At 32.1% G+C, this 23,941-nt stretch overlaps 1 protein-coding gene across 1 annotated transcript in view; it reads left to right on the forward strand.

The window, feature by feature from the left end:
- Positions 1 to 23,941, forward strand: part of LOC115891918 (protein Tob1-like) — a 117,442-nt gene that overhangs the window by 21,077 nt on the left and 72,424 nt on the right. The window lies entirely within an intron of this gene.

Here is a 23,941-nt window from a genome sequence, read left to right on the forward strand (position 1 = left end):
TAAAAGTAAATGGATGGCTTGTTTACAATTTTTGAATGGAAAAAACAACCTTATCGAAGTTTTCTTATGTAAAACATATTGTAAAATATCCGATCTTAAAAATAAAAAAAAAGTTTCAATATCTAAAGTGGTTCTTGAGTTATGGCCTGTTATGTGTTAAAAAGTTCAATTTTTAAATTATCGGAATTACTGACGTTTTCTCGTTATAAAAATGACACCCTAACGATATCCTTATAATTCCATTTCAGATGCTCAGAAACATGTCTAATAATTTTATCTAATTATCTCTTGACAAAAAAGTCTTTTAAAAATAAGCGGTTTGCGATCGCGATTTTACTTTACTTGATAGGGAAAGGCGTATCGACAACGCCGCAACAGCACACCGGCGCGCGTCGCGTCGGTCGGTCGCATTTCTCTCACTCCGACTTAATAAGATCCCTATGCGATTTACTTCCACACATGTAAATGCCGACCCAAAAGTAACAGTTGCCAGCACGGTATATGTAGATTATACGAATATTCTCGTCGATTATTGGTTTGAAACAGTTTGAAATAAATATGATAGTGTCCTCCAATGAAAATGCGAGTGACTAAATTCTAAGAAAAAGCTGAAACGGAGATGGACTTGGAGAAGATCAGCTGGAAAGTCCAGAAAAGATAAAATATCAAATGAAACTACAAGATGCCAAATGGAAATAAAACACACTTTGTACGACAAAGTGTAACGTGTGCGTAGTGCTTTAGCCGTTCAAAGACGCAAAATCGCGGTTAATCGAACAATAACAGCGTGAAAAAAAAACATTGAAAATGTGTTTAAAATTTATGGGACATCACGTGTGAAGAGTACACAACCTTGAAGATTACACAGATTATATACGGTACAGCACAGTTTAGTATGTGGTAAAACAGAATAATTTGAACACGAAAATCTCGGCCAGATAGCAAGGATTAAACACTTTAAAAGTAGTGTAAATAAAGTTAATTAAATTGATAAGTACTTCATGCTAACTTAATTCTTCTGTTGATTTCTGGTAGTGTTATTTATTCGAATGTCTTTTCTTTCCACTAGTTCGTGGTACATTACTTTTTGCTAAATTCATTTTGAGAGCCACTTTATTTAGCTGGCTGTATTTGATTCATTAATTTGTGCTTGCGTAGTTCTTCAGGACTATTGGCATTAGTTCATTTCACTAGTCCGAAAAGTAGCAAAATAAACGTTCGGCATTTAATATTTTATGTAAAACTGGCTAGGCATTTTTACACAAATGAGGAAGGAAATTGCAGATAAAGGATTATACTACATCCGTATTGTAGCACATTTTTAGACAACTTCTTTATTTTTAAGATTTTGATTGTCAAACATCAACAAAATATTCCTAAATGTTTGGACTAAATTTTCTCGAAAATAAAGACATAATTTAAAATTCTGTTACAATACGGAAATAGATTGAAGTTTTGTGATTACAGTGATATATAATTTATATGGCTTTGTAACTAATTGCTCGCTATTTTATTGCAAATGCTGAAGCTCTGCAAATCTTAGCCCACGGCCACACAGAAAGCGTTTTTACCGGTTTGCGTTTTTTGCGTCTCAAGCGCTTTTTGCAATTTTACCGTTTTAAGCGCTTTTTTCGATTTTGTGTCCATTAAAAACACGCAAAAGACGCGGCAGGTCTGCAGTTTCTATCAAGATGTCAATTAGTAAAGTCGCAAGCTCGTGGATTTCCGGCCCGTCCAACAATCAATCCTGTGAGAAAGAGATAGGCGAGATCTGGGATTGAATTGTGGACGGGCCGGGGCATACAGTGGCGGACAAAAGTATGGAAAGATTTTTTATTTCCTATTTTATCTCGCTCAAACAAATAATACAGCTTAAATATTTTCGTATGCTAACAACCGCATAAATATATCAAATATTCACAAGATAATTTTTTATTCTAACTACATTGTTTATTTTTATCAACATATTTTGTTTACACTTCGGACAAAAGTATGGAAAGCTTTTTTCTTGTTCATATTTTTGCTGTTGTGATCGATTTGTTTAGTTTGATTTTATTGCAAAGGCAAGCAACATTTTTATTGTTAAAAATGGGTAAAAATAAGTATTTGTCTGAGGACTTACGCAACAGAGTTATAGAGTTAAAAAATAGAGGTGTAAACAGTGTACAATTGCCAAATCATTAATGATTTCAGAAGGAGCAGTTTCGAAAATTTTAAAAAAGTACCTAACATTGGGAGCTACAACTAACTGGCCAAAATCGGGGGGCGTCCCTGAAAACCACCCCTTTATGGAAAAATCCATCAAAAAGATTTCTCTAGCAGACCCACACAAATCTTCCCGGCAAATAAAAGAGATATGTGACAATTTCAATATCAATGTTACTGATCGCACCGCCGTGAGACGACGCTTGTGTGAGGTAGGACTTCTGGGAAGAGTGGCCGTTAAAAACCTTTGCTCTCAAAAAAGAAATCGGAAGAACAGAATTCGGTTTGCTCAAAACCATTTAAATTGGACATCTCAAAATTGGAACACAGTGCTTTGGAGTGATGAGAGTGAATTTAAAATATTTGGTTCTGATGGTAGATCATTTGTGAGAAGGCCAGTAGGTATAAGATATGATGCAAAGTACCTGAAGCCAACAATAAAGCATGGTGGTGGTAGTGTTATGATCTGGGGGTGCTTTTCACGAGCTGGGGTTGGTCCGCTAGTAAAGATAGAGGGAAAAATGGATCGCTTTATGTAAAGGGACATTCTGCAAAATAACATGTTACCATTTGCCGAAGAAGAGATGCCCCTAATATGGAGATTCCAGCAGGACAATGATCCCAAACACGCCTCACGATTGGTAAAAAATTGGTTTTTGGAGGCAAACGTGGATGTTTTGGAATGGCCTTCTCAGTCGCCAGACTTAAACCCAATTGAACACCTTTGGGAGACTTTCGAAAGAAAAATTCGATTAAGGGCTATTCACAATGCGACAGATTTGTGGGAGATACTCCAAGATGAATGGCAGAACATCCCTTTGGAAATTTGTCAAAACCTTGTGGATTCCATGCCAAGAAGATGTAAAGCAGTCCTTCAGGCCAAAGGTTACGCAACTAAATATTAGATTTTAGGATTTGTTTCTTTATAAAATTATCTTTCCATACTTTTGTCCATAGTAATTTTTATGTTTTTTAGTAAAAGAAAAATAAGAAATTATTTTTGAAAATTAAAACTAAATATCCATAAATTACAAAACGTTGTTTCATTTAATATATTTAAAATTAGTTTAAAAAGAAAGTTACACAAAATATTTTAGGAAAAAAAATATTTCCATACTTATGTCCACCACTGTATATTCGGAGACAAACACAATCTACTGCTAGTGCCAGTGGTGTGTGTAATTATTATTTGCCATTTATTTTACGAATTTTACATTAGAGCGTGGGATCAGTCCACGTGTTTATCAAAAATATTGATACTTTAATACAAATTTTGTAAAAGGATAAAAGTGAATCCAATTATTACGTGTAAAAAAACCTTTGTTACACGTAAAAAACTATTTTTATTATTTTACGCGAATAAAACTGTTACACGTAAAAAACTATTTTTACGCGTATAAAGCTATTTGTTACTGGTAGAAAACTATTTTTTACGCGTATAAAACTATTTGTTACGTGTAAAAATCTATTTGTTACACGTAAAAAAACTTTTTTTACGCGTCAAAAATTTATTGATTCTGGTAGAAAACCTTTCTTACGCAAAAAAAAATACATGTAAAAAACTATTTGTTACACGTAAAAAACTAATTTTTACGCGTCAAAAACTTATTGTTTCTGGTAAAAAAACTTTCTTACCCAAAAAAAATATTTTTTACGTGTAAGAAACTATTTTTTACGCGTAAAAAAAAATTTTTTACGCGTCAAAAACTTATTGTTTATGGTAAAAAGCCTTTTGTTACGCAAAAAAAATATTTTTTACGTGCAAAAAACCTATTGTTACGCGTAAAAAATTAATTTTTACGCGTCAAAAAGTTATTGTTTCTAGTAAAAAACGCTTTCTGTGCGGCCGTGGGCTTAATCCAGCCTTAATTAAAGCACGTCTGTTTGGAACACTCATCGATTTTAACGATTTTAATATACCGAAAAATCAGATGTGTATCAGATTTCGACATATTTGAGTTTAGAATCATGTTTTCTATAGTCTGTGAAACGAATAACTTTGAATTTGACAGTACCCGCGGGCTTTTCTAGTGTTCATTTTATTAGGTTAGCAACTTGCGGCCATGCTGACGCAACGCCGTCTCTAATAGAACAGCCTCGGAACGAGATTTATGACGTCACGCTAGTTATATACTACAGATTAATATGTTGTAGAATACATGGAAAACATAATTATTCCTCGTATTTATGGTTTGTATTTTAAAAATGATATGGTTTACATGAAACATACATAATATACAGTTAATATAAATAAGTTAATATAAAAAAATATATATACAGTTAATAAATAAAAACGCTGATTAAGTTTTCATTTGGTTTTTCATTATTTTTTTTTGGTTTAAAAAAAAACATTTCGGCTAACATTATAGCCTTAATCAGTGCTGTGTCATATGATTTTTTTCCTTTTAAACCAACAAAATAATGAAAACCACATGAAAATTTAATCAGCGTTTTCCCGAACCTAAATCCCAAGAAAATCAAAAATTTTAGAATAATTTGACATATAAAATGACAGCGATCTTTATTTCATAGCCATCTCTGACGCCTTTTTTCTATGATATTGTATTGTATTTCTATGATATTGTAATATATTATTTTTCGAACATTAATACTTGCAAAATATTAAATTCAATAAATTTTGTGAATGCAAATAATAATACATCACTATTAGTAGATATTGAATGTTTTTTTGTTAAATTAAATCGATTTTGAAACCAAAATTTAAAATATATTTTACATTTTACCCATTATGGTACCTATTCATTATTTGTATATTGTAAAACATTTGCTGCATTTGTATGGTTCATAGTTTATTTGCCGAAGTATTTATTGCTATGAATAGGTATATAATATATTGTATTTATTAACTGTATATTATGTATATTTCATGTAAACTATATCATTTTTTAAAATACAAATCAAAACACGAGGAATAATTATATTTTCCATGTATTCTACAACATATTTATTAATCCGTAGTATCTAACTAGCGTGACGTCATAAATCTCGCCCGAGGCTGTTCTATTAGAGACGGCATTGGTCTGAATTTAGAAATGCCAAAAGCTGACATTTGACTTTTGACAATTATGCCATTTCGTGTTGATTTTTTGCAAGAAGAGGCAGAACTGTGACTTGTTTTATAATTTTCCTTTTCTATTTCACGAAAGTAAAAAGAGTTACCTATCTGATTCGTTCAGTCACTCAATTTAAAGAATATCAGTAACTTTATTGATAGAGGTATTTTATATTTGCCATGTTGGTAAAAAATAACGGTCAAAATTCAAAGTTATTCATTTTATAGACCATAGAAGCTTTAAATTCATCGAATTTTCTCACATTTTAACACTAAAATTTTTGCCCCAAAAAATCTTTTCGACACACATACTCGTTTAATGTTGAAATCTTGTACAAAATTTAAAATTGAGACCTTCCTGGCAGATTTCTAAGTCTAAGAAATACTTCAAATTGTTACTGTTCATATTCCCACCCTGTATATATAATTACTTATCTAAATCCTGTTTCCAGTTCACTTTATTTATCTTAATTATTATCTTTTAAGTTACAGCACAATAATTTTGTTAATATCAAAAAGTAAACGATTTATTTACATTTTTGTTTATATTTCAAGAACTTTTTTTCTTTTCAAGTTAATTTAGCGTGAATAACATAATATTATGTACAAGTACATGAACATTATTATCAGGATCTTTTTTTTTCAGTTTGATAGTATACGGGAGAATTTCTTGTATGTCTGATAAGTTTTTGGAAATACTACTCAGCTTACATAAAACTTAAAATTTCCTTAAAAGTGGAATAGTACGTTAGAGCGAGGTTAAATAACTGACCCAATTAAAATAAAGGAATTTTAATATTTAGTCTACATTATATATGATTGATTTTTTTTGCATACATGGAAAGTACTACTGGTTTGACTTTTAGATAATTCATTTTTTTATCTTCGAAAGATACTTCCTTGATTTAAGTAAGAACAATCTTCGGATTGGCACGGGATTTTTAACAGGACACTGCCTCCTCATCAAATACCAAATAAAGTAAAAAAATACCGAGGGTACCATTTAAAAATCAAAAATTCCAGTGAATTAGAAAATCTGTTTTTTTATCTGAAAAAATAAAGAAATTATAGGGGGTCAGCCACTATTGGAAAACATCGTATGCACTACATAATACTATGTAACATATGGAAATATAAAGAATGTCATTATGACACATTTAACATTGTGATTTGGATGTTATTATGGCTTTCATAATAGCACTAGTGCTATTATGAATTCATAGTAACACGCAAATTTTAAGATAAGAAACAAGCAAAAAAAGGTACCTAAATACGTTTATTTATCGTAAACATTAATTATAATATCAGTACAATGGGTTAAATTGATTCCAGACGATGACAGGTGAGTTGAATTTTTAGAGAGTAAATTTATTTCCTGAGTGCTTGAACTTGTTGAAGACCCATCATTGCCAGAAATGTTACCCAAAATATTACATGACACTTTTTTCTTATTTTCTTTGGAATTTTCTATATAGCTCTCTGCCACTGTGTTAGGGCGCCAACCACCATGTCTTTTAACAGTTAATAATCCATTCCTGAATTTGCAAACAAACACAGTCGAACTACGGAAACAATGTCCAGTGTATTGTTGTGGATTTGGGAGACTTAGGAACAATGCTATTTTATACGGCATTTTCCCTAAAGTATTAATGCCAACGGGATCGGCAGGATCGGCAGCTCGTTCTTCAATTAGCTGTTGTCTTATGCGTGATAGAGGCAAGTCGTCCTCATCTAATGCATCCGTAAAGTCAAGAATGTTTCGCCAACATTTTGAGATCATGTCTGGGTTTAGTTTTTCCCATGCGGCCATTAAATGGATCACTGCATCCCTTAACGTACTTTTCTTAAGGGCTTCACCTACAGTGTCATTTCCAGTAATAATGGAACTAAGAAGACTGTTCCTATAGAAAAGCTTGGTAAGCCTAAGCACATTCTGATCCATTGGCTGAATAAGTGGTGTTACGTTCGGAGGCATGAACATTACAAAGATCATACCATCACTAGATTTTAAATCTGCTGCAGGTGGATGAGACGGAGCGTTGATCTCAGAAAACTTTTAACCTAAAAAGCGTTAGTACAATAAAGTTAGAAATTAGAGGAGAATATTTTTTATGCTTACCTCTGGAACAAATTGCTGAAAAACCAGTTTTTAAAAAAGTTCACCAGTCATCCAGGCGTTCTTAGTGTGCCGGTACACCAAGGGATTATGAAAGTTTTTGAAACATCTCGGATTTTTTGCAGTTCCGATAAGTAATGGTTTTATTTTATGCGACCCTGAGGAATTGGCGCATCCCAAAAATGTAACTCTTCGTTTGGCTATTTTGAGTCCAGGTGCAGTTTTTTCGGTTAGTGATACATATGTTTTATCAGGTAACAATTGCCAATACAACCCAGTTTCATCAGCATTGTACAACTGGTGCTCATTTAATTCATATTTTTCAATCACCATTTTTAGTTTTTCTTTAAAATGGATTTAATAAGTTCTGGCTGACTTAACAGATCCACCCATCACTTGCTTTAAAACTGCTAACTTTTTAAACTGGAACTTAAACTCAAAAGCTTTTTGCCTTATCATCTCTCCAGAAACTGGCATATTTCTCTCTGCGTTGTGCAAGGAACCATTTATAAAGCAGTTTTTCCATTTCCGGAAGTTCTCCTTTTTTAATGTGCGTTTTTTGTTAATTTAGACGCACAACTTGCAACTCTTTTCGACAATTCTTCTTTTTTGTTTTAATTTAACACACTGTTGATTTGGCAATACCGTACTTTTTTGCCAAAAGCGTCACGCCTAACCCTTTATCAAAATCTTCTAAAAGTTTCGCTTTCTCATGAAGAGAGAGACATTTTGATTTGCCTTTCACTTTAACCATTTTAAATTATTACAGTTAAAGAGTTATTAAACACTTTATAGACCCTGTTTAGGAAACTAGCTGCGTTCACCTCTGTTACATAAATAACAATGAATTTGAACCTCTCTAACAGACACAAAATAGGAAAAAAACAAGATCTAACAAGTTGTTCATATTACCGAGATTTCAGGCTGTTCATACTATAGAGTAGTCAATGAAAAAATTATTGTGTTCATATTACGGAGTGGTTCATATGACTGCGTGTTCATACCATCGCGATTGCACTGTATCTGTATTTTTCTTCACTGATATAACTGAACGTAGCATGAAATAATATACCCAAAGTGATGAAGCCTTTCTATGTTTTGAAAGATGTTCAAAATATGCCAGGAGAATCTTTCCGTTACTACTATTCTTGATTCCTTTCCCTTTACACCAATCTTCAAGTTTTACATAGGCTTGCTCGTACGTTTGTCTTGATTTTTCGGAAAGTAGGGAATCGACAACGTTTTGCGCAATGCCTTCAATATCCGAAGGGACACTTTCAGAGTCAGAGTCACCCATATTAATATTATTTTTTGCTTTTTGCTAAAACTGAACGTTTAACACAAAAGTGAACATCAATAATTGAATTAACATTCAAAATAGAATATAAATTGTCAAAGTCAAAATGGAAACAATCAACAAGCACGGTTACCACGGTGTCGACTATAATATGGGCACCTGATAATTTTGAATTTTAATTTTTATGAGGATATCTCTGATATTTTAAATTAAATCAAATCTCTTTGGATCGTCCCTCGTGTCGCGTTGTAGATTAAATTTTGAATGATACACGTTCGATACGAACTTTTTAAAGTAACTTGTGTAACTAACTTACGTTACACGCGTTTTATTATGATGTTCGTATCGAACTTGTATCATTAATAACTATTAACAATGCAAAAGTTGACTGACTATACAAAAATTATAGTTAGGTAGGTATTTCGGTTGGTTTAAAAAAAGAAATTTTTGTCGTGACAATAAGCGTGGGCGTTGCCAGATTTGGCAACTGACACTCTGGTTTATTTTCGTAGCGGGATATAATCATTTAGCCAACTGCTCAGCATTATAGAACGGTTTATTTTTGAAGAACGGACCTATAACGGTGTGCCCATTATATAATTTGCCACCAAACAATACACCATTTCAATATACCTAAAGGTATCCCTGGACGTTGATCTTTTCGTTGGTCAAATTTGCCCGCTCAAGAACAATAGCCAGTATATGTGGTCAAAAACACTCCAATAAATTGTCTTACAGAATTATTTTAAACATCAAATAAGACGTAATAAGAATGTGTTATACCTACAACATGTTTTATGTATCATCTTAATCTACAGATGAATTAAAGCTGTAATGTTTTAAATGTTTTGCAGGGTAATAACTTTTCGTCCGTACCTGTATAAAGCTACTGAATGAAAAAATATACATTTGCGTGATTTTTTACGTAAAAAATGTCTCTTGATAAAAATCGCAACCGTTCTTATGATATTTAGATTGGAAATAGTCAATATATGTCATTAATACTAAAAATAAACATGTTGAGTTTGACTGAAATGACAAATGTGGGAACTTTTTATTTTTTTAAATTAATTATAAATTTTCCTCCCAAAAAAAATATGATAAACCATATTTATGTCAATTGATAATTTCGATTCCGAATATCTCGAGAACCATTACTCGTAGCGATTTTTACCAAGAGATCTTTTTTACGTAAAACACGTCGTAAATGTATATTTTTTACTCACTAACTTGTGAGTGTATAAAACTTTATACAGGTACAGACGAAAAGTTATTACTCTTCAAACTACTTAAAACATATGTTTTTGGCGCCCTCTGCAAGTGGGAGTCATATTGACATCAAAATCAAATTCCTCATGTCAAAAAACTCCTAGATAACAATTTTCATCCAAATATTGACGTTACTTCAGAAATTATTTGGAAAAAATCGAAATAAAAAAGAAACTTCTAGACCCTGTATCTCCGAAACCAAGCATTTTAAGACGAACTGCTTTTATACGAACTGCTTTACTTATTTTTATCTGCAGAATATGCTGCCGAAGTTTGCGGAATACAGTTCGGATCACCCGGTATATTTAACTAACAAAATATTTTTTTTTGTATGTCATTATAAGGAAAACCTTCAAAAGCTTTCAAAAAGAGTTTCAAAAAAAGTGAAGTAATAATCAAAAACAAATCAAAATAATTTTTCCTACTGACCTGTTGGCTTTGGAAAAATACAAGTCTGTCTTAAAATTGAAAGAACATCCGATAAATAAAAAGTTACCTACGTGACCGACCCGCTACACTTAGCTTTTACTTTAAATTTACCACATTTGGGATCTATAAATTTCTAGTGCAAGGAATGTTGGCGGCCGGCCAACACTGGCTATATAACGCGTAATATAGGACACATCTTGGCACATATACAGGACTTATGACATTTCTTTATTGCCATTTTCACTTTGCCATTAGTGTGTGCTGGCTAATACAGATAAACAAACTGTTCTTGCTACTGGAGAATGTACAGGGCGACGATTGTATGATACGTACGTTTAGAGAATAATTCTATTTAGGTTTATTGAAGAGCACTAAAACCCATATTCAAAAGAATAACTTTAGATATTGTTGATTAACCCGTTTACGAGTTATCGCCGATTTCTTTTTAAATATTTCTCCTTTCTTATGGCCTTGTATTTACTTATGAGCACCAGTCAAGGTAAAAGATAACGGTCAAATGAAGTTGTCATTTCAGAAATTTACCTATTTAGTGCTTTATTATTATTGAAAACTAATTCCTACATCGGAAATCTTTAAGATCTTAAAGTGAAATAAAGTAATCAATTACAAGGTTAATTATAGTATTATTACAATATTCAATAACTTATTAATTTAGGTACTATTAAATTGTTAGAACTTTAGGATTTAAGAAGATGTTCAAATATTCCTGCATCGACTGCTAGACAATAACCCAGGCGATCATAAAATTCTCTTCTTACATTCGCTAGTTGGTAAACAGAAATTCTATTGCATTCGGCAGAAATAGCATTTTTTAACTCGTCTAGATTTGGGTATTTTTTATCCTTGTATATCCTGTTTTTTAAATGGCCCCAGAGAAAGAAATCATTTGGCGAAATATCAGGAGACCTTGCTGGCCAATTTACTGTATGATTTAGGCCAATAACGTTTCCGTTAAAACTATTGTCTAAATATTCCCGAACAGCCAGGGTATGTGCCGGGCAGCCATCCATTTGGTACCAAACTTCCTGATTTTCCCTAGCGGCATCATGTAAAGCAGGTAAAATATGATTTTCGAGTATTTCCAAAGAATATTCTGCATTTAAATTTCGCGTAAGAAATAATGGCCCAATAAATAATATTGTGTCCGAATATCCATGCCCAAACATTTATTTTCTGTGGATATTGCGTCCTTGTTTCGACAAACCTGTGTTGGTTTTCTTTGTTCCAATATCGATAATTTTGAACATTGGGCTCATTATTTAAGGTAAACGTGCATTTGTCAGTGAAACATATGTTTTTTAAAAATTCCCTATCCGTGTTTGCTTTTTCCATCATATCAAAACAAAACGCCTGCCGCCGTATTTCGTCCCCATCCCGTAGCTCTTGGTGCTTTTCATATTTGAAGGAATAGTATTTATGTCGTTTCAAAATTCGAAACGCTGTAGTGTGATCTATTCCTATTTCATCCTCAAATTTCCTTGTGCTGATCTTTCCATCGTTCTCTTCCACGCACAATAAAACTTCCAAGTCGTTATCATTTCTTGCATCTTCTCTTTGTTCCTGCCTTGCTTCACATCTGCAGTTATTTATTAGGGTACCTTTGGTCTCAAATCTCTGGATATTCCTTGCGATTGTAGATTTTCCAGGTATCGGTCTATTCGGATACAGAGCAGCAAACATGTCCGACACCTTTTGATAATTATTTCCTTGATAATACCATTTAATCATCAATACTTGGGTGGTCTAATTCATTGCTAATATTTTCGATGTAGGTATGAGTTTTTAATAATAATAATAAAGCATTAATAAAGCACTAAATAGATAAATTTCTGAAATGACAACTTCATTTGACAGTTATCTTTTACCTTGACTGGTGCTCATAAGTAAATACAGGGCCATAAGAAAAGAGAAATATTTAAAAAGAAATTGGCGATAACTCGTAAACGGGTTAATCAACAATATCTAAAATTATTCTTTTGAATGTGGGTTTTAGTGCTCTTCAATAAACCTAATAGAATTATTCTCTAAAATAATTAGGGAAGCCAATAATTGACCCCATTAAAATTTACATGGGATTTCCTATGTCCCGCTCGACGATGCAACACCCGTATGCTCTACTGAAAGTCAGATCTATTCTAGTCCTTTTGTGATCTCTAAGTTGCATTATACAGAGTATTTGGGACGAAAATTAAATATTTCGAACCAATAGTAACCATCAATTCGAAATTGTTCAAAAAATGCCTAGAGAAGCTGAACAAATTAGGCAAAGAAAATAAAGTCCTCCTAATCTGGATGTATGTGGTTGTATCAGTGTTGTCTTGTATCTATCACAGCATTTTTGATCGTGTTATTTTTTTCATGAAAAGTTTATTTAAATAAATCGGTATCAAAAAATTGCTTCTCCTAATTAAAGTTTCTCCTAATTATAAAATAGGTAAAATACACGAAATTTGGTAATTTTTTACAAGATCTAGATTTTTTTTTGAAGTTAAAGGAATATGAAGGTTTCTTAAGGGTCTATTACGCTGTACTGTTCGGAAGGAAATTTATATAATATTTCAGAAATCTGCCCAAGTCTTAGCCCGATCCTGTCGTGTTAAGTCACATTCAAAATTCTAAATACACGTGCTTTGATTAAGGCTTGATTAAAGTTTGCAGAGCTTCAGCATTTACCATAAAATAGAGAGCAATTTGTTACAAAACCGTATAAATCATATATCACTGTAATCACAAAACTTCAATCTATTTCCGTATTGTAACAAAATTTTAAATTATGTCTTTATTTTCGAGAAAATTTAGTTCAAACATAAGGAATATTTTGTTGATGTTTGACCATCAGAATCTTTAAAATAAAGGAGTTGTCTAAAATGTGCTACAATACGGATATAGTATAATCCTTTTTCTTTAATTTCCTTCTTCGTTTGTGTAAAAATGCCTAGCCAGTTTTATGTAAAACGTTAAATGCCGAACGCTTATTTTGCTACTTTTTCGGACTAGTGAAATGGACTCTTAACTAGCGATGAGAACTATCGAATGAATTAGACTATCGAATGGTTCCTGAATGAATGATTTCAACTATCGAATAGTTTTATTCGAATAAAATCATTCATTCATTTGTATACTAAAGCATATGTGACAACCTCGCCGTGCGACTAAATGGTTATCGTTGCGCCACGAGCCACGACTATCGAATGCTTTTGATAAATGAAATTAGTATTCGTTTGATTTTTGTGTGCGTCAGTGCATTATTAGTTTTTCCAAATTTTTATAACTTCGTCTTGTAAATACTATGCTATTTTTGCGTTTATTAAAATATTTAAAATACTAAAATAGTAGTTTTTTTTAATTGACGATTGTGTGCGAAGTGGTCAAAATTTTTCCGAAAATTTGTGTGATTTTCTGTAGCCCGATCTTTCAATTATTTAATTTTATATGGTATATTATGGTTAGGTTAGATTGCATTTTTTAATGGGAAATTTTGAGAAGTAGCAATTTTTAAGAGAGATGAGATGAACTTACAATTAATTTTAAAATACATATTTGTATTTTAGATGTTTTAATAATATGAATTAGTTGAACTTAATAATGATATTTAAGTAATGTGGTTAAGTAAAAAAGGTTATCGAACTCAAATTTTGGGGTGATAAAATTAAATTGAAAGTTTTACACGTGCCAATTTTAAAAAAAAAGTTAACAAGGTTTGTATTTTGTTTATTCTAATTCACTTACATGTAGTTTTTTGCGAAGAAATATTTCATTTATTATTTAAAGTAAATGCCAGTAAAAGTAAATATTATTTTTAAATATATAATTTAAAGCAATAAAAAGTAGTATAAATAATTTTGATTTCTAATTTTTTATTTATATTTTCCTTAGAATTATTTATAAATGATATAATAAATTAGAAAATTAATAAATGTTTATATTTCATGATTTTAAAATTTGTTGTTAATATAACAAATTATTTCTGTAATTATTATTATTTAATAAACCAACGTTGCCATTTAGAGACTATATTATTTTTAAATAGGATCTAATATAAATACTTTTGACTTCTATTTGTTGTTTATATTTTGCTACTACTTAAAAAAATGTTTATATTATTAAATGATTTTAAATTTTGTTGTTAATAGGTATAACAAATTTTAACTGTTATTATTATTTATAAAAACCAGTCTTTGCTTAAAAATATTAAAAATCATTTTTTTACATCCAAAATAAAAGTATTATTGCAGTGTAACAACAAATATTAATAAAAAAATGCAAAACATATATAGACATACTATCCCTAACTAACTAATGCTAAAGAATAATATTCTTTGCTAATACCAACTAATACGAATATATGGCAACAGCGCCCTTCATAATGTATTTTCTGTGTAAATACTAGCACCTCAATAAAAAAAAATAATGTGTCCTCATCTTTATTTGACTCCGCAAAAAATCAAAGATGCCAGCTTCTTTCATAGCATTGGCACCGACCGCTGTCGGGTTTCTCGGGAAGAAACCTACGTCGCCGGGCGACTAAAATCCAGTTAATATTTTATTATAATCGATCCTAACGAATAAATGAATTTCATAAATGAATGAATTTTATAAATGAATGGTTTTTGCTGCCGAATTACTAGAATACAATATTTCAAGGCAGATGACGCATCTATTCGATAATTTTTATTTGAATAGTTTTCAACGAATGTTTTTTTACTAGCTATCGAATTATTCGAATGAATTGCAACTATCGAATGTTTCGATAGTATTCATTCGATAGTTCCCACTACTACTCTTAACTGGCAATACTGAACATTGCTATACAACGATTTATTTTTCTCAAAATGGACATACCTATTTTTATAAACGTCTAATTAAAAAAAAGAAATTTCGAAACACGAACATTTAGCTGTTAAAAACAGACGAAGCGCTTTTGTTTACAAATAGCAGGGTGCCCACATACACATCTTATTGTAACGTGAATCGCTTTATTACTCATTCTGAAATGTATTTTCGGACGGTTTTTCTCGTTAAATTTCCACTCATTATTCAGAACTTGTTTTTCATTTGGTTCGGGTGTCGAAATGAAAAACACAAATACATAATTTAAGCCAAACTGATTTAATTAAACCATTTAGAATATTCTGTTACCTACTATTATTGTGTATTTTTAATTACATACATTATTTACTTAAAATTATATCATCTTCATAGCGTTCGTAGACTTTGAGAAGGCTTTCGACTCAATATAACCCAAAGCAATAATATAACCTCTAATGAAACAAGGTAAACATAGAATGTAGAATGTAGAATGAGTAAGAGGGGGGGGGGGATTAATCACTGCGACCTTAAATATCTATTCTGCCCCCCTTCCTTGAGTTATCACAAAGTCTACAGGGTTGTTCACCCCATACGACACAGAATATTGTAGCTAAACGATTAGATTTTTACAAATTGTAATTTTTGGGTTCGTTGAAGGACTATTAGAGCTACAATTTAAAAATATTTTTACAAGATACAGAGTGTCCCAAATAAATAAAAAAAATTATAAAAAGTTATATTTTTTTAAATGGAACACCCTGTATATTATTGCATTTTTAGTGTCTACGATTAAAATAAAGGTAAATTTGATTAAGGTTTATTACACTTAAACCTTACCGTTTTTGAAATATTTTCAATTTTGTAAAATTGCAGCATAAATTTTAAGGCTTCATTTCTCCGAAGGTATCAAAGTTTTTAATACTAAATATTTACTGAAGTTTATTTATTGATCAGTTATTGTGTTGCAATAATAAAAATTATACTACCTTATACAGAGTGTCTAAAAATTTATTTTAAATTATTACTTGTTTAATTTAAATGGAATACCCTGTATATTTTATGAGAATCAGATGCACAATTTAATTGTCTATCAAATTGTATTATATCACTTTTTACCTATCCCTTCAAGTTTTCGGAGAAAATGCATTTTCTTATAATTTAGACCTCATTTATCAATATACCCATGGAATATTGACATTTTAGATTGTTTTTAAAACAACAAATGTACAAAATGTACAGGCTAGTAATATTATCGTTTTTAGTAAAACGATGATATTACTAGCCCATGTGTTTGCAAAAAGAAAACTATTTAAATCTTTATAAAAGACTATACCATTAATTAAATATACCACCAGTATTTCCGCCCAAATACTAATTAATTACATACTTAATTGTGTTCGTTAATAAATTATTCTTAATAAATGTGGATTTGAATCAGAAATCAATATAATAATAAGTTATGAAAATGAACGTCTCTGTTGTTATAAATATGCATTTGTCAAAAAATGAAATATCATTTTTAAGGTGTTAGTTTTTTTACCACACTGTCTAATACACATAAATAATTCAGTTTTTTAGTATTTGGAGCAATTATTATTAATCAAAAATTATTATTAAAAATTTGGTACATCTTTAAAAATAATCTAAAATGTCAGTATTCCATGGGTATATTGATAAATGAGTTCTAAATTACAAGAAAATGCATTTTCTACGGAAGCTTGAAGAGATAGGTAAAAAATGGTATAATACAATTTGATAGACAATTAAATTGTGCATCTGACTCTCATAAAATATACAGGGTGTTCCATTTAAATTAAACAAGTTATTGCCGTTTAAAGCTAATAATTATTTAAAATAAATATTTAGACACTCTGTATAAGGTAGTAAAATTTGTATTATTGCAACACCATAACTGACCAATAAATAAACTTTAGTAAATATTTAGTATTAAAAACTTTGATACCCTCGGAGAAATGAATGCCTTAAAATCTATACTGCAATTTCACAAAATTGAAAATTTTTCAAAAACGGTAAGGTTTAAGTGTAATAAACCGTAATCAAATTTACCTTTATTTTAATCGTAGAAACTAAAAATGTAATAATATACAGGGTGTTCCATTTAAAAAAATACATCTTTGATATTTTTTATTTATTTGGGACACTTGTAACTTGTATCTAATCGTTTAGCTACAATATTCCGTGTCGTATGTGGTGAACAAACCTGTATAACCCATCATACCCCTGTTGTAGAGGGGATAGGGTATTTCCCATCCTCCTCTGACAACAGTCTTCCTCCGAGGGTACACACCCTTCCACTGTTGGAGTTTGCCCTCCGTGCCGCCCTTCACAGTCGAGGAGCACTTGCCTCCGGCTGAGGAACCCGTGAGGTGGAGGCTGGAGTATCTGTCTTCATTTTCTCCACCTCCTTAACTTGGTCTCCTTAGACCTGATACCGGTGTTGTCCCGTATCTATAATAGAGGATATGTCCCTCTTTCTCTATTGCCTCCTTGGATTTGAGGTAAATAGGAATTTACGTGTTATGTGAGGACCTGACCATGACCCTCCTCCCTCGAGTGGATGACTCGCCAACTCGATGTCTCTACATTGAAGTTCCGACCCTGGATAAAGCTCAGCAGGTAGGTGGTGTCTTTCCCCTTGCTCCTCGGCGGAAAGACCGCGATGTCCGCCACTTTAGGGATGTTTTCTCCCTTCACTGCAACCAGTTCCGGCCCTTGCCAATTTTTAATCTTAGGTGCGATTTCCACCAAACCAATTCGCCGATTCTTGAGATACGCAATCTATGAGGATCATGCCCACCCGAAATCTCCGCAAAACGCAGCTGACCCACATTTTGTAGATCGTTGTGTTGCGATCCGATCGCCACTATACTTCGTCCAGTACAGCCTCTTCTAGAGACGTTTGCTGGTCGGTGGTCAGAGCAACCTCTGGGAAATCCTTTGGCAGCACCGCCATTTTCACTTGTCCAGCAATAGCGGCAAAGCTGGTGATACGTCCGTGCTTGCCATTCGGTGTTGGACGGCTTTCCATTAGAGATGGGCAAAAGTAACCGGTTTTTTGAATAACCGGTATTTTCCTCTAAAATAACCGGTTATCTAAAGGTAGTTTTTTTTTCACCAGTTAACCTAATAACCTTGCATTACGTTCAATAACCTATAGCCGGTTATTTTTTTAAAAAATCGTACTTGTTTAAAACAAGTAACAATTAAATATTAGCTGTTTGAATCGTAAATTTCGAAGGAGCGAACGGCACGGATCTTCCAGATATTACGACGATAACGGGAGATCCCGCTCCCGCTCCCAAAACGAAAATATATGACATCAAACATCAAATGTCAAAATTAAATCAGGCATCAGGCGAACCCTGATGATAATAATCAAAACAACGGCCAAATGGCCCTGACAGGTCAGGCCGTAAAACAAAGTACTAATGGCATAGACTACTACTAGCCACCAGCTAGCCAAGTGATACGAACCTAACTTCAAATAGATTCTCTAAATTCTATATTTAAATTTTAACCGACTTTAACGGATTTTCAACGGTTCTTCAAAAGTCTTCCATGGTTTCGCCCAGTTTCACCCACGTTTCACCGTAAATATATTTTATTTGTAGTTTGAAGTCTCTCTTGAAGCTTAGACTAAAGAATACAAAATTGAAGTTCAAGTAATGAATGAAGATAATCTTTCATTATCTATTCATTCAGTCTCCTTATTTTTTTTTGGTATTTGATTAAAATAACTTGGTTGTAGATTGTAGAACTGGTGAGTTGTGTGGTTTATTTGAACGTTAAGTAATTACTAGTTTTAATATCATATCCATCTCTACTCAAAAAAGTGAGGTTAGCATTTTTATTTAAATTCATTTTGTATATATACATACTTACATTGCTACAATCTCTATTTAATCATGCGATTTAACTAAGTCTATTATCTAAATTTGAAGTAGACCTATGGAATGTAGAGGTAAGTAAACCTATAGGAAAACTAAATATTTAGTTTTGCTAGGTTAGGTTATTTGAATAACCGGTTAATTTATGTCGGTTAATATTGTCAAGTTATTATTTTTTAAAGATAATTCCGGTTAACCTATAACCGGTTTTTTACCAATAACCGCCCATCTCTACTTTCCATCCTGGCTTTTATCTCTCGCTGCCGCTGAAGAGGTGAGGGGTTCTCGCTCCCTCTCTTGCCCTTTGATGGAGATGAGTCGGCCTTATATAGACACTCGCCAATATATACAAAGAAACCAAAGCAAGATTATTGATATATAAAACAACGGAGACGCGATATTCTCAAAACTGTCTACAGCAATACTAGAAGAAATCTTCCGTCGGGTAGACTAGACCAATAAAGGATTGAAAATAGATGGGGAATATCTTAACCAAAAAAAAAAAAGATTCGCTGATGACATAGTCCTAATTGGCAATAGTCCTGAGGAACTACAATCATAAATTAATCAACAAAATACAGCCAGCAATAAAGAGGGTCTCAAAATGAATTTAGCAAAAACTAAAGTAATGTACAACGAACTAGTAGACAGAGAAGACATCCTAAAAATAACACAACACTGGAAATAGTAGAAGAATATGTTACGAGTATTTGGAAAAACTAATACACAGATCAGGATCTCTACTACCAGAAATCAACAGAAGAATTAAGTTAGCATGGGAGAAACTCAATCAAATTCAACAAATATAAGTAACCATGACATAAAACTGCGACTTAAAAAACGAATTTTTAATGATTTCTGCCAAAATCTTATCGGGTCGATGCACTTTCTGCTGTCCATCTGCAAAACAAAATTGTTGAGCTGTGCTCAAAAATGTGTCCCGGCAGCTCGAAAAAAATAGTAACACGATTATCCAACAGATGACTTTTAAGTTTTTGGCAATAGATTGATAATAAGTCTATTGTATTTTATTATAGGACATGATATTGCGATTGCCAAGTGTCGTTTTTGATGTGATTTAGTAGGTACTTACTTTTATTTTATTTTGGGTCATTTTGGAAATGTTAAAACATCATTCTTATTCGTATTTTTAATGTGATAATATGTGTCTTAGTGTTTGAAACATATGGTATTTCTAAATTAGTAATTTTAAATCTTATTATTGAATATATTTAAATTTATAACGGGAATATCATAATCTGTCAATTTCCACAAGCCAAAGTAGCTAAAATCACCAATAAATGTGCTGCTGAGAACTATGTTGAGTTTTGGTAGCGTCCAAACCAGCAGTTTTTTGAATAGTAGCTTCTTTAGGGTTCAATTAGCATAGTTCTATTTTTCATTTAATTTCCATAATACAATAAGTCCCCAGGATAGCCGAATATATCCACATTTAGCAGCTTAGGCTCTCCTACTAGTAGTACCAACGAATATTAACTAGTGGTAGTACCAAATTTTGAGTTTTTACTACTTTATGAGGATCGATTGTGTCATAATTTTTTTCTACGTTTCGTAACTTTTCAACTAGAGGATGTAATTTGTTCTTATTGCGTCTCTATCTCCTTATACAAATGGCAAATTTAAATACGGTTAATCTTGTTTGACCTTGACAATGATGAATGAAATAATAGTGCATCGTCAGACGAGCTACAGAGTGATGATTATATGATAAATTGTTAAAATCATACGAAGAAAAAAGAAAGACATTGTTTGTCAGTATTTTTTCGTTTTCACATAGATGCATACGTAAAAGGTTTATTATTGTATTTGTTTTGACTATTCTATCACAATTTTATATTGTAATTTAGAAATAAAGTTTATTATTATTATTAAACTGAAGGATTGAAAGGATATATATTTTTTATGAATGCTTTTTATAAACTTTAAAAAATAGAGTTAATATAAAACCGTATACTATTCTAGCTTTATAATTTTATAAGGCAACCAGTATTTCTTTTACATAACCAAATTGTCACTCTAAATCGCTGTCTTTTTTAGACAGATGTCACTTGTCTTGTCATTATTCAATTCATTATTCCAATTCTCGGAATGTTGTTAACAAAAGTTTCATCTCAGAATAAAATTTTAATCAATCACAATTGTTTATCCCCATCATTTACCGGATTAATAATATAGGAATTACAGCTCAATAACAAACAATTCGTTATTTATAGTGATTTACAGTAATTTTATTAAATTATACGAATATTGTCGTTGATTATTGGTTTGAAATAAATATGACAGTGTCCTCTAATAAAAATGCGAGTTGCTAACTCTAAATTCTAATTCTGAGCTGGCAAATGAGCTAGATGCTTTACCTAGATCGTTATTCAGAAGCTACAAACCTATCGATGAAAATATGCATGAAATCAAGGTTGGTACAGTTTCAAGTTTATTTATAGTGATTTTCTTAGCCGCGTATGACACAGATCGTTACCCAGTGTTGCCACAAGCTTATTTTTCATCGGTATAGATTATCACGAGATAGCAGGGTTAAATTGTTTTACAAAGGGGTAGATCTACCTCGAATGGGGTAGCTGTGGCAACATTGTCGCTATCACTTTTCCTCTCGCTAGCTCGCGCCTCACGGCCGTCTCGCGGCCGTCATTCAAGGCCGTGTGTCGCTTCAAAAGCTTCACTTCAAAGAAACTAATGTAGAAGTGAATAGGGTATAATACAGTGGTCAATAAACTGACCTTTAAAATAGAAGAATATTTTCAGGTGCCCGATTTTTCGTGTCTGTCAGTGTATAGCATTATGCAAACTAGAATTACTTCGTGTAATTGTTGATTTTAAAAACAAATGAGAGCTTCCAGCAATACTGCAACACTTGTGTGTATAAATGCGGTTTGGATAAACATATTAAAGTTATTCCTTTGAAAATAAAAGTATCGGGATTTTTGCATCACGTCTAGCCAACGTGTATCATCCTTTCTTCAATGTTTAACAAATATAATATTGTTTACGCGATAAAAACATCGTTTATTAGGTTGTGGATGAGACAAGGTCAAAGTGAGTGAGACAGAGAACGAGAGAATTTGTTTTATAATCCTACAGAGTTCACAGATTTTTATGTTTTACTCAAACCAATAATTTAGTTGTATAATCTGGTACTCAAGCCTCATTGTAGCCCCAACTCCAGGGTTGGATGGGGAAGTGGAAACCGGCCCGGAAAAAACAGGCAACCGGCCCAAATCCACAAAAACAAAATGACCATAACGAAAAAGCTCTTTTGCCCCCGGTTTAAAAAAAATTAAATTGTCTTGATCAAAATTTTCGTAAAGACCAATACTGGGTCGGACATCTGAATTTTTACTACAAAATGGCTCAGTTTTACAGGGTTCTTTCTACTGCTTTATTTCCATTATCGATAACGGTAATTTGATCTTGAATAGGCTACGATTTCGAGTCACGATTTTCAGAAACTTTAAGACTTTCTGATTCATTCAGTTCAGCTGACCTAATCCTCTGTGAAATACATTACTTTTAGCTTTTCGGGTATATACTTTCTTACACATTGTAGAAAGAAATTCTCTCTTTTCTACTACAGCATCAGCCTCGTCGTGTATACATGTTTTTAACTGAACGAACCGCGGTCGCCATTAAAACTGCAGAATTTTTTGGGTTATTATATAGTTCTTATCACGAAACTTTTCCTCTATACTTTTCTACATTTGGCATTTTGTATGATAATCCCATGACTCAAACGAAAAAACCCTAGGCAATAACTAGGCAGTGGATATAAATGTGTTCTGATGTAATGCTATGCAGTAGCGTGTCGTGGATAAAAGGGCGGAGGGGGCGAAGACCTTAAGCTTAAAAAAAGTATATTAAGGATTTCAACGAAAAAAACTAAAAAGAAAGTGATAAAAAAGCTACATTTATTGTTATATAACAATGAAGTATTAATAAATCAATAATAGGTTACTGGAGAAAAAATTTCAATACAAAAGAAATCGTTATTTAATAATAGACATCGCCAGGAAATACAAACACACCGATTGTGGAACAATTTTCTGCTAGATTAGTCTCGTTACATGTCGCCTTGCCTTAAAACTAGGTCACAAATTTGATTATTTTATTATTTATTACCAACCTATCGAACATTTTAAATCTATACCATCGCAGAGATTAAGTTTTAAAGTAAGGAATATTATATAATGTAAAAAATGCCAAAAGTCATCAAATCATCATCCTTCTTTGCATATTTTTATCCAGTTCACTGATTGACATCTGACGCATTGCGTCAGATGTCAATCAGTGAACTTTATATCAGTGTTCTTTATTTTCTTTTGAACAATCTTCATAAGAATTATATTTCTCCGAAAGAAGAGCGTGTTTTAAAAAACTTTATTGAGTAGGTAGGTAATACAGTACTAAAAGTTAACACAGGATCGTGAACAAGATTGATTCTATATAGGGATTACAAGCTTTTATATATAATTTAATGTTAACATAAGCATAAAACTATTCTAGAATATGGGTGGCTTCGTTGGCAGCTTCCATTCATGGGATGCCCATAACTCCTCCCACCGAAGACGAAAACAACGGGGCTCGCTTGTTTTCGAAGTCCTGAAAGGGATATCTTCTTTCTTGACTTCTTCTGTTTTCTTTTGTGATAACTTCAACCGAATTTGTCTTCTTAGTTTCCATAAAATTATTATAATCAAAGTTACAATAATTAATAGTATAGTTGTGGTGGAACTCCAAGCTATGGTATGGATTGGGTTGACCACGATTGGTTTTAATTGGTT

This window comes from Sitophilus oryzae, unplaced genomic scaffold (genome assembly GCF_002938485.1).
Source record: "Sitophilus oryzae breed Bouriz unplaced genomic scaffold, Soryzae_2.0 scaffold_119_pilon_pilon, whole genome shotgun sequence".
Classification (NCBI taxonomy): Eukaryota; Metazoa; Arthropoda; class Insecta; order Coleoptera; family Curculionidae; genus Sitophilus; species Sitophilus oryzae.